A 14,006-nucleotide genomic window follows, 5' to 3' on the forward strand; every position below is an offset into this window, starting at 1 on the left:
GTTTGTAAGTATGTATGTAAGTATGTATGTATGTATGGTTTTCACGCAAAAACTACTGGACCGATTTCAAAAATTCTTTCACCATTAGAAAGCTGCATCTTTACTGAGCAACATAGGCTATATTGCATTTTCAAAAAAATTAGAGATCCTTACCAAAAATGCAATAATGTAACCCAAGGTGTAAAAAAATCCTCAATAAAATTTCTGTCATCGCGTGCGCTGCGGAATCTATTGAAGATAGAACAAAAAAATGTTCTACAGTATTATAGAATGGATCAATATCTACAAGAAAGTCCGCGATACCATATGTCCATCTTCAGTAGTTATGTTACTACAAAAACTTTTTTACGTTTTCAAAGTAAATAGAAGTGCCGACAGTAATCAAACCATGTTATCCATACACATATATTAATCCTTATCCCATTAAATGATGTTTTATTATAGACTGTTTCAATACCAGCAAAATACTTTTTAAATGAAAAGAATTGGATATTCCATTCAAAAGATATAACGAATTTAAAAGTGTCAATCTACAGAAAATAGTAGGTATACTGTTCGAGCAGGCCGTAGTGCGGGGGTCACGGAGGAATTCTACCAATATGCGTCTTGACGGAACACAGTGGGGTTTTGGTCGGTAGGAATCCGATATAACCCACGGCCCCTCCCCTGGAGGCCGTGGGTATCTATGAAAGATTTCCCCACTAAAACAAAAAAAAAAAAAGGCCGTAGTGCGGGACGGGGTAAAGGTGATTTTCATGTCCGACCTATAGTAGACTTTTCACTGTAAAGATATCGCTATCTATGCGGGTGAAACCGCAGGGCATTGCTAGTAGAAAATAAAGTGTATTTCCCAACAACACGACTAACATGCACCAAATAATTTTTAAATTTATCTTCTTAATATAATTTTAACTTATTTATATTTTGCTATATAACACAAAAATAAGCTCATATATCCTTCTACAAATTGTTATTATTATTATTATAACGTTATAAACACCAGCTAATTTATTTAAATATATCTAATAATCAGCATATCTTAAAAAAAAATTGAAATTTTTACGCATTTTATAGCACCATAATTTGTTTGTGAATTACTCCCAATTCTTAAATGTGTCAATAATTGTAAATACGCTTTTGAATTAGTATTCAATTGAAAATAATATATCAACTTATACTCCAAAGAACAGACATTCAAAATCACGTTTTACAATTCACGAAACATCTGAAGTTTCCGTTACATTGATTTCATGTTTCAAATGTTTCGTTATTTCGGAATTATGAATTTATTCGGGCATTTTGTTAGTCGTGTATTAGGTTATGTTCAAATAATATTATGTGTATTGTGTAGTATATTTTAATCAATATAAAAAAAGACGTGTGGCACTCGGGGACTGCCGCGGTAAAGCTATTGCATAGCATGCCTTCAAGCCACACCTCCGCGCCCGTCGGAGTGGGGAGCGTGAGGTTTTTTCGTTACGGAATTTCTCGATTTGGTCCCCGCGCTCAAGGCCCGCGATAGAAGCTATGCAATAGCTAAATATGAGCGGATTGATAGGTCAAAACAGCCTTAAACATAATATTAGATATTCATTGCCATTGACTTAGTAGTTGCACGGAAAGTACTAATTTCAATACTTAAAATAGAAGAATTTAAAACAATATATATAAGTATATGGAAATCTCTTTAACTATGTTTAATTTACCGGTACCAATAAGGGATCAGACCTCACTTTTAATAAAGTGTAAAGTTATTAATTTTGCTTTCAGCTGAAATAAGCAGTAGTAGCAATTACTTCACATTCGACGGATACATACTAATAAAGTCATACATATTATGTAAAAGGATCATCATTTTCAATGCATTATTTATGTTTTATACAGCCCTAAAATTGACCGTAATACTTAAAGTTCCATCGTAATAACCCTACTAAATAAAAACGCAATTCGCGCACCCAGAAAAGCCTTGCCGCATGGACTCTTTACATTTTGCCGTGATTAAAAAATCCACTATTTCAAAAGATATCAAAGTAAGGCATTTCAGTTAAGCCGCGTAAATATTAAGGAGATTACATAGACTCTGCTAATTACGAACGCTAATTAAGCTGACGGCTCTCAAAGAGATCAATATCTTCACTGAATATTATATTGGACTTTCTAAGATATCAGATTTTGAGTTCGTCGGTGAATGTACTAAAATTAGTACGGTAAATAAAGTATGTACAATAATAAGTTGAGACAACACTTTTCCTTTATAAAAAGAGAAATACGACTTAAATCATTCAATATATTGAATAGATTTATAAACATTTCTATGGTTTTCCATTGTTTATTTTTTTAGATATATTTTTGATTTAGGTTTATAGGTTTTATTCAAGTTTTTATAAATATGATATAAAATGTTATTAAAATATTGTTTAGGTTAAGAACTAATAGCAAATTAGTAAGCCGTCGTACAGAATAAGTAATAGGACATTATGCTACTACTATAATAGGGATTTTCTTTCGATCATCTTGTTTTATAAATGAGATTTGCTTGGAACTATATCGCATTCAATCAAGTATAACAACTTATGATATAATACACGCAAAGCTTGTAGTTTATAACAAGTTCTAAAACTTGTTTAAGCATTCCAATACTCAGTCGTTGATTTCGTGACGTCATAAGTGTCCAGTGACGTCATAACTGTCTTACTTATAGAGCGCTTCATTAATTAATTTACTTAAGAAATCCTCATTATAATAAAGCTTTTTTTTGTTATAAGTCCATCCTCATCCTCATTATAGTTTAATAAAATAATAATTAATAATTACGCACACGATTGAGTTTCTAGCGTCTTTTTTTCCAATACCGAGACTTGCGTATTTAATAAAAATAGAGAAGAATTCTAATGAAGTGAATTATTTAAAATTCGACACGTAGGCTTCATATTGTAGAAAGTACTAACGAACTTGCCCTGATTTAAATTCAGAGCTAATAGGCCCTTTGACGTAGTACTTGCTACCTTTATATAAAACTAGATTTCCGCCCGCGGCTTCGCCTGCGTTTTCAAAGAAAAACTCGCATAGTTCCCGTTCCCGTGGGAATTCCGGGATAAAACCTATCCTATGTGTTAATCCAAGTTACCCTCTTTATGTGTGCTAAATTTTATTGTAATCGGTTCAATAGTATTTGCGTGAAAGAGTAACAAACACACACACACACACATCCTCACAAACTTTTGCATTTATAATATTAGTAGGATCATTGCTGAAGAATGGATTCCAGACGGTAATAGAATTTATAAATTAATATTAGAATTTTCTTTTATGTTGAATAGTTACAATCTCCTGATTGAACCTGTTTCAATATTTGTTTGATCTAACCTCTTTTTCTAAGATGATATCTCTTGGAGCGATAACAAATGAAAGTAGTTCATAAACAAACCAGACAGTTTCATTACAATTGCTTAGTATAAAAAAAATATATATTTAAATGATATAATACCTATGTATAGACAAGATTTCGTTAAAGGTCAATTACAAGTAAAATTATCCAATCCCTTCAGCGTATATCATACACAAATTCACATAGCTGACTTAAATGAACAATGACAAACTGAAAAACAATTGCAAACTACACAAACAGAAACAAGAACATAAAAATAACATTCCTCATAATTTAAAACGTACCAACATGAACGTCGTGCGCGAAATTTGCGACAATTTACATTCTCGATGCATGACAAGTCAGCAAATAAAAGAAATTCCATCAACTTCGTAGCATAGTATAAAGAGAGAAGTAAGTTATTCTCAAACAAAGGTACATCGCGCCGTTTATATGTACGCGGAGCTCTTGTCCACGCTCCCCATTCATGTACGTACGCACGCACACCACGCCGCTCGGTTTCTACTCTGGGACCGTTCATGTTTGGGCCGCACTATTGCTGTGAGTGTTGTTTGTTTAAGTTTACAATTATTTAAAGTATCAATGTGATAAGTGACAACCCTGTGCCGCGCGAGTTAAGATACCGTGCGCTCCTAAACTCCGGGAGTTGGGCTACTTCTCTTTTTATACTATGGTAACAGTGTGGAGAGAAATAACAAGGAGTATCAAAAGGCGAGCGGGAACGAAATTAACTGTCACCAGCAGTACATTAAATGCTATCAAGGTGCACACGGACCGTGATTTTAGACAATCATGCGGTGGACTTTTGTATTTTTGTCACAATAATGAAGACTTCACAGTCAATCGATCTTTTGATGCTTTTACAAGGGATTTTAGATAGATAAATGTTACTCTTTACATTTATATATATACGTCTTTGTATAGAGACCTTTTTGGTAGGTATTAAAGATTCTGGTGATTGAGTTGGTAGTTTTACTAGGTTCTTTTCCTACTTATTGTGAACATTTTCAACAGTATTAATTTGACATGGTTCTTCTGATGTATGATGTGGTCATCATTACAATGGTCAAATTACATCTTACAAGATACATAATTATTTATAAAAGTATATGTATAAAAGTTTATTAATTAAAGCAAAACCTATATGTACAATTATAGAACAGGTACAGGTAAATCCTCATAATTATAATATTTTTCAATAAAATACTGTTGAAAATGGTACATTAACAAGGTATTCGCTCATTATAACATCCCGTCAGAAGACCACCTACGCAGTATCGAAGAAAATTACTAGGTACACGGATATTAATACTGTATTTGACTGCAATGGTTTCTCATCCTATTATTAGAATTTCTTTGATGTTCTGATAAATACCTTGCGAATCGATTTTACTTCGTCCAACGCCCACGCCCGATAATACCATTGTTAGTTGGAGTGAAGTTGGTCTTGATGATAATCTGAAGAGCTTTAAGGATTATTGGTATGGTGGGTTGTTTATGAATAGCTTCGGACGTTTGGTTCGGGGTAAACACTTTAAATAATTGGTAAAGTTTATTAAAACTAAAAAACACGCTTAAACTCATGAAATCATATTATTGTCACCGATCCTTGATACTTGATTGTTTGATTTAAATGTGTCCGTTTAAAATGGGTCAGAATCAAGTCTTAATGAGTCAGTTAAATGCAAACATACAGGTGAAGCTAATAAAATCGTGTTAAAAGGTCAGTTTCATCCAGGAATAATGCCATTTTTTAGAGGAAAGAACTTCTTGTTCTTCTTCGAACTGTAATTTTAATTCATCTAGTATTTATAGATCGATAATTTCTTTTCCATCTTCCTAATTGAGGCGTAGATATAGAGAACAAAAACTTATGTGCTACATTGGTACTTGAGTGTATGTCTTTCACATATAATTCATCCACACCATTAAATACATAATAAAAATTCAAAAACAAATGTAAATTACCTCTGTTCTGTAAACAAACCTTGAATTAGACGGAGGTAAGGTCCCAGGGGTGGCGATAACTCAATGAGGCCCTAATCCCAACACGACTAGCATTTTAGTAGCTTGGATATACGTAATCAAGGGTATGTATTCTTTTGACGTCTTTATTACTCATATTTATTTATTTATTGAGGGTCATTAGCAGCTATACATCGATGATTTAGCATAAAAATACACAAAAAATATAGGACATGAAGAACAACTAATAAAAAATGAGCACTGTATGCACTATAAAAATTACTAGCGTAGTAATATGATGAAAAAGAGAATTGTTTTATTTAGCGAGAAACACATATTATAAAAAAAATGTAAGTTGGTAATAACAAAATAACAACATTCTGTAATATTATGACTTCTACTCATTTGGGGGTAAAATAATCTATGATGTAACGTAAGTATAAGCTAATATTTATATTAAAACTTTATGTTACTCTAGTTATACTCGGCTAAAAGTGAAAAATAGAAGTCTTATTTTCACTATATTATCATCGATTTTTTTTCTTTCTCTTTTTTTAAACAGAAAATTGTGAGCTGATTTGGTCCAGCCATCCTCGAGATTTGTTTATTTACATAGACATAGAGCTGAAAAAAAGGGAGATCAATTTTTTACCGTTCCCAAAAACGACGGAGTGAATTCATAGCATTCATAGCGAATGTTTCTTTTTCTTTTTTTCAATTTTGTGCATTAATAGCTGCGCGGTTTCTCAAAAAATCGACACGATTGGTTGTAGTATAGATTGTCAGTTATGGCATAATATTTTTAGTAGCAACTACGTTTGTTTATTATAAAAATATAACACGTTTCTTAAGATGTTTTTCCTTTTAGTTTGATCTAATGACTCAATCTCTGGATTAGTAGTATGACTATCCTGTTTTTGTTTGTTTCCAATTTGGGGTCAATATTGATAATTTTACTCATTTATTATTGTAAATACGAATGTTTTTGATTATGTAGAGGTTGAATGAATGGTTGTTTTTTTATGGTTTCACGTCAATGGCTGAAAATTTACTATAACAATATAAACAATTGTTTGCAGGATAGTTTTAATTTATTTGAGTGAATCTATGATGATAAATAATATGTTACTTTCGATTTGGAATGATTAAAATATATTATAAATTATCTAGTATTTTTGTTACTTGTTTTATATTATTATCATGTATAATAGGTAATATTATATATAGCTTACCGCCCGCGGCTTCGCCCACTTTGTCTAAAACCTACGAAATTATTATTATATTAAAACCTTCCTCTTGAATCACTCGTTCTATGAAAAAAAACCGCATGAAAAAGATTTAAGCATACATAGGGGACATAGGGACACAGAAAGCGACTTTGTTTTATACTATGTAGTGATTATTTCACTAGCATCTAACCACTGGTATCGATAAAAAAATATTATAGTAAACCGGACTTACGTCATGTAGAGTATAGTGACACTCAGTTTGTTTGAAAATATAATATTTACCAAAAACTTTACACTAGCTCTTTTCAAATCAATCCATTAAAACATCCACTACTACCAAAAACATAACTACAGTTTCGCAATATTTGCTATCAAATATCAATTGTAGAAAGTGTGGGTAATTTGATAAATGGTCCCCCCACATCAGTCTTGTAGACAGATGTTCGTGTCAATATAATATTGATTAATGTGTCATCCGATACAGAAATATAACAATGCCGGTTACAATGGTTTTTTCCATGTTGCTGACTTTACTTACGAGGGTTGTCGATTTCAAAGGATCTATTTTGAAACTACAACTACGTGAAGTAAGTACGTAAGTAAGTGACAACGGGTGTGAAAGTCTGTATGGGCAGATGAAATTGATCTTGGCTGAACTCATAGATTTTTTGTATTTTAGTTCTGTGAATAGACTGAGAAGATTTTTCTTTTCGTATCCTTCTATGCTTACGCGATCACGAGTAAATCAAAGAGTTATCAAAATATTAGTGCGATAATGTTTAGAAAATAATATGTATTTATTATACTCAAATTATTAATTATACTGAGTATATCTGTTATCCTTATATGTAAAATTTGCTAATAAATATTATTTTATTTTTTACTTTATCCTTACGTGATACGACACAAACATGTTATGTGCATGCTAACTTTATAAAATTTAAATCTAAAAGTAGGTCTAAGGTCTAATAATATAAAGACACATAATTTATTAGAATATATTTTAATAAAAAAATTGGTCGTCTGTAAAGTCGGTTTACTGACGATATTTGAACGTGACAACGTCCGATTGTGCTTCTTTGTCGCTCTTTCCGCGCTCTCGCTTGCACTTCAAGTCTTACATGGAACGCCTCAGAGCGACGTAACGCCGCATGAGTCATGTTTTTTCGTGCGTGCAGTCGGCTATCGAATTATAAGACGCTGACACGTCAAAAAATAATTGCTCTTATTAAACCTAAAACATAACACGTAGCACGTAAGCATAGATCCGTACGGCGTACATCTCTAAAACAAAATAACACTAAAGCGAACAGCCACAAACAACATTCAATCCATTATATAAATTACATTTTCTTGTCACTACGTGATCTTTTAACCTAGAATCCAGACGCTGGTTATTATTTTTCAAGGCGGAGTGAACCAATTCTTTTAAAGTTCGCAGCGGATAAAAACTCGGAAATCCATTTTAATTTCCGTCTACGAAACAACACTTAAACGTTGTCGGCACTCTGCGATTATAACTGTTTTGTCCTTTTTCATTTTAAAATGGTTCACCGTCCGCGTCAGTCATTGCTTCTCCTTTGAATAATGCTGAAGACAGTTCTTTTACCGAATTGTATTCGATTGGCTGTTGTTTTTGGTATTTTTTATATGCATTTTCAATTTTCTTTCTTTGTCTATTTGCGTAACGTTGTTTGGTCTTGTATCGTTTGAAATATTATTGTCGTTTGTCGGTAATACATCTAATATAGGTACCTCGTTACACATATAATTATTTTTCAGGCGCTATTTTTGTATTTTGTCGACTAACCAGTCGTTGTTATCGAAAGATCCTGATTTCAATCCCAACTGAGAAAAAAGAGAAAAATTTTAGTAGTCACCATGTCCATATCCACGGTCAACTGTATGTATGTCCTCCACACCTGAAATGGAAAAAAGAAACTTTATACAACTTTTTATTTGTATTTACAATAATTTCACGCAACAAAAAGCGTTCTGCAAATTGCGATATTAATATCGATTCGATTTCATCCGTAGTAAGTGGGTGTTAGTGTTTTTACCTTTATTGTTTTATGATTGATAGCGGCCATGACAGGAACAAATTGTTCTGAAACCAGAGTAAATATTCGACTCGGCATTTGCTGATCGAATTGTTATATGTTTTTATTGATAGCGACCGTTGATATCATTTAGTGACTGGCTGGTTTGGTGTGAAAATATTTTTATGAGAGTATTGTTGATTTGTTAGTTATAATCTTTGCTGAATGCTGACCTCACTGTAGAGAAAAGTTCCTTGTGTAAGTTATAATTTTTGTACTCGTCTTTTATATATTCTTTTATTGTTTTATTAATTTAATGGGCTCAATATTTTCAGGTTCTTATGAGTAAAAATTGACTTACTTATATCTCAAGTCATAGGATCTTAGAGCAAATAGGCAAACATTTATAGGAAATAATAAGGAATATATTATATTCATAATATTATTGTATTAAATACACTCAATGAATGCCTAAATTATATTAATTAAATATTTAAGACTGTATACTACGTCATCAACCACAAACTAAGGAAAGTACATTTAAAAGTAAAACGTAGACAATAGAAAAACATACTTATACGTATATGAATACTAGCTAGAGCCCGCGGCTCTACATGCCAGTATGGTGTCATTAATATCTATACATTACTAGCGGTCCGCCCCGGCTTCGCCCGTGGTACCTACATATGAAAAATAGATGATGGCCGATTCTCAGACTTACCCGATATGCACAGAAAATTTAATGAGAATCGGTCCACCCGTTTCGGAGGAGTATGCAGACTATCATTGTGACACGAGAATTTTATATATAAGATAAACTTTCGTATTATTAATATCTGTCCGTATATAATATATTAAAGATGCGAAAGTGTGTTTGTCAATAGGCTTTTTTCTACCGTGGAGAAAATTCTCAATACCATGGGAATTTTGGGGTATAAGCTAACTATTGTATAAACTCATAACGTCATAATACTCGAAAAGAAAATTGTCACGAAATTCAACTCTCTTTAATTTTTCACATTATCATAATACTTCATTTCGATTACATTTAAAAATAACAATTAAAACCAACATAAATGCTGGTGACGTCATCAGTTACAAGGCATTGATTTTCTGCAATAACGAACGTGTGTGTTATGACCCGATTCCTTACACTCAATAAATGGTTCAGTTTATTGAAAGATTATATTGAATTTGTGATGTATGAGTACGGTAACTGCACCTCGCATCATGGTAGGTCATTTTGAATTTATTTTGCAGTTTCGTTTCATTTTAGTAGATAATATGTAGTAATCGTAAGTAAATAATATTGTTAAAGGATGTAATTATAAGAATCTAATTTTAACATTAATAAACAACACGACATTTTCAATGTATACAATTAGGATAATAATTTTAAAGGTTATTGTTTTCTCTTTAATTTTATAAAGCTTATTTCGTTGTCTTTAACCAAGAATAATTCAGTTAATGACCCAATAACCATAATTACCCCTTATTGCGCAGTCGGTTAACTGCCCTGTGTACAAGTAACATAGCCAATTTAATACACTCTCAAAACTATCAACGCCAGGAAGATGAATGCACTGTTGATGCATTTTTCACTGTTAGATTGATCGATGCCTTAAAATTGTGAAACGATTGGTCCAAAAGCCTTTATAAAGCGGTTAGAGGCTAGACAATGCTAGAACGGACGATATTATATATTTTTGTTTGACCATTGTGCGCTCGGTTCCTTTGTGCGGTCTCGTTAATCATTGTGACGCAGCAGTGGACAGGCGATAAGGACAGACTGATGAAGCTTACACACGAGTTGTTCTGATAGTACGCTTGTTCGCTCGCTCGGGTTGGTCTTAAAGGAATCGTTGTAACGGTGTAAGAGTAAATCTGCACAAGTTTAGGTTGCACGTGTTTGAATTGGAAAAGCTGCCTTTTGTGTGTGTAATACGGCAATCCGTATAAAAGCAGTTTAATCCTTAAAAAGAGTTCAGTAGATTTGAAATTATAATTTACTAACGGCCCGCCCCGGCTTCGCCCGTGGTACCTACATGTTTAAACTATCCTATCTCTCAAGTTGGATCGAACTGTATATGGTGTGCGAATTTTATTATAATCGGTTAAGTGGTTTAGGAGTACATTGAGGACAAACATTGTGACACGAGAATTTTATATATAAGATATTAAGATAAGATTAAGATTTTTAACAGTTCAATAGAATCTGTAATACTATTTAGACGTATACATTTTTCGGGTAAACATGACGATTTCGTTTAAAAATAAAATACGAAGACAAAAATCTCTTTTGCTCAAAATGACTTGGGTTATGATTATTTCCTACGGAGTTATTTACTTGTCAATGTTTTTCGCCATCTAAACAATAAATAGAACATTTCGGTTCCATAAATGTTTTTCTAATATTGGTCCATGGTGGATTATTGTATAGTAAATTATGTTTATTTTGTTTGTAAATGGTGTTATTTGTGTATTTGGTCTCAAAACTTGAAATAAATTTAAATTATTTTGTGGAATACTATATGGAACAATTCAATGATTATTATAATATTCGATATATAAGAAGTGGTAAAAATTTTGTTCTTCAAGTTTTTAATCGATCAAATAAACAATACTAAATCGTTATAAACAAACAATGTATTTCCTCGTTATAATATCAGTTAATAATATTAATCAGCCATAAATCCATAAGGGTTTTACCCACAAATCGTTATTCATATTTTAATCGGATTTCTCTAAATCTTGAATTAATCCATAATCCACAAAAGTGCCAATCGCAGAGCTTGTAAATCGGTATTGAAATCTTCGAGCAATAGCTATCGGAGTTAGGGATAAATTCCTTCATAATCCGAGATCGAAATTTATTTATAGAGTGGCCCGTCCCGGTATGACCTCTGTGTGAAATATTAACGCACTGTGCTTTGTAGAATATGGAGGGTGCAAGGTATAGGCGTCAGAGGATAGCCTTCAATGTGGTTTTGATTATTTCTATATTGTAGTGTTTTGGGTTAGTGTAAGTGAGCAGAGTAGTTATATGTATTATATTAACGCACTGTGGTTTGTAGAATACTGGGGGTGGGTGGTGCAAGCTATAGGCGGGAATGGAATCTATACTACTAACAATATAAAGCTGAAGTTTGTTTGTTTGTTTGTTGGAACGCACTAATCTTAGGAACTAATGATCCGATTTGAAAAATTCTTTCAGATAGCCCATTTATCGAGGAAGGCTATAGACTGTATTATATCATCACATTAAGACCAATAGGAGCGGTGCAATGCGGGTAAAACCGTGAGGCACAGCTAGTCGTCTATAATGTGTATGTGTTTATTTATCTATTTATTTCGCAGTTGAAGTGTTCTGGGTAAGTGGAAGCGGGAAGAAGGAATATTGTGTATTGAATTGTGAAAACATATCTTCGTTAAAATATGTTTTTGAACTTAAAAAATGAAAGATCTTCTAGATCGTAGCTGAAAGGGTCTTAATCTATGTTTTTTCAGTATATAATTTACACATTAAAAGCCAATCATAGAGAAGAAGGAAATACAGTGCAGTGTCGAAGAATATAAGCCACATAGGTAATACCTTATGTATGCCATTGGATTGAACTACTGTTGAACTGTTGGTATAGGAGAGAAGGAACGGTTTCTCATAACTTGTACCGCATATCGACGCTCCAAAACCATGATGAAATGCCAGCTGTGGAACAGATCTACTTTGATAAGTCATTCGCGTAGTTCGAACAGGGTCACTGGGACCGTAAAGTTTTATTGCCTCCGTAATAAAGTTTAAATTACAACCCCAAGAAGTCTTTCATTATTCATGTTTGCGACACGAATGATAATCTTAATTATGCGGCTGTACTTTTGATATTTTGTCTGTGCTGCGCTTGCGAACACCCGATGAATTAATAATTTCATGGCTCAAGGGAATAATTATCGCATTTGAAATTAACTTTGTTTTATTTATGGCTTGTTTATTAATTGTTGAATTATTGTGATTAGATAGTAAACAGTAAACACTTCATTACTTGTGGTAAATTCCATTACAACCCACGCTGTAAGAGGAGATAATAATATTATGATTCAGACAACATTGTAGGATGTTGTACCCTCTATACTACTCTACGCTCTACTTTACTACCTACGTAGGTAGTAAAGTAGAGCGTAGAGTAGTACTCTACTCTACGCTCTCTACGCTATCAAGGAAGAAAGGAAATCATAGTGAAATCATATCATAGAAGGAATAATAATAATTTTGCACTATTGAAGTACTTTTGCCAAGCCTACTTACGATCACTTTACAAACATAATATTTATCTAGTTGTGTAAGATTGATGGTTTTGCCCATCTAATAATGATACAAAAACTAACATTGCGGTTGTTATATTGTGTTTTATCTCTGCTTTAAAAAGAATCATTCAATGTTTTCACGTTATTAAAAAAAGACGTGTGGCACTCGGGGACTGCCGCGGTAAGACTATTGCATAGCATGCCTTCAAGCCACGCCTCCGAGCCTGTCGGAGTGGAAAGCGTGAGGTTTTTTATGGAATTTCTCGATTCGGTCCCCGCGCTCAAGGCCCGCGATAGAAGCTATGCAATAGCTTAAAAAAATTTTGCGAACCCATTTATCTATTTCTACTCAAGTATCCACATACACGATATCAATACACGATCACAATCCCGCTAACACCGTTAAGCGAAATCGCGCTTAAATAACACAAAGCTCCGTGTAATAAATAAAATAATCCCGTAATTATAGCTGCGACGGAAGACGCAACAAAGGCCCATTGTTCTCGTTGAGATTCGCGGCGTATAGTGTGTTACGCGTAGTGCTTGACGTTATTGCTTTGTAACTAAAACATTGTTTCTAATAACAGCCGGGAGCGTGAGCCTGAAACTTTGTAAAACAATATACAAGTTTTGCGCTTAGGACAGGCCTTTCACGGTCTACATGTCAGGACATTGGATTACATACGTAATGTTGGTTTTTTGAAAGATTTGATAACTTTGAAAGCGTTTTTTCTTGGTCTAGAGTAGGTAAATGGTTTAGTAAATAAGGACTTGATTAAATTGTTTATCTCATATAAACGAGTATATTTTGCTGAGGCAGTATTTCATGTGACTGCTACATAATATATATAATTATATTATATGTAAGTTCTGCATAGTTCCTCAATAATAACGGTGACAGGAAAGAAGTGCTGCTGAAAAAATTGCTATGTTTTGTATTGGTCTATGTTTAATACGTAGAAATAATATAATTATTATGCTTCGAATAAACTTTGTTTCTGCAAAATTGTTGCTTTTGTAGCAAATATTTCTCATCTAATATTTACATTTAACGTGAAATCTACAAGATATTTTTTTAGAAACAAA

This window comes from Colias eurytheme, chromosome 2 (genome assembly GCF_061535395.1).
Source record: "Colias eurytheme isolate Ceu_HAF_F1 chromosome 2, ilColEury1 Martin Lab GWU primary, whole genome shotgun sequence".
Lineage (NCBI taxonomy): Eukaryota > Metazoa > Arthropoda > Insecta > Lepidoptera > Pieridae > Colias > Colias eurytheme.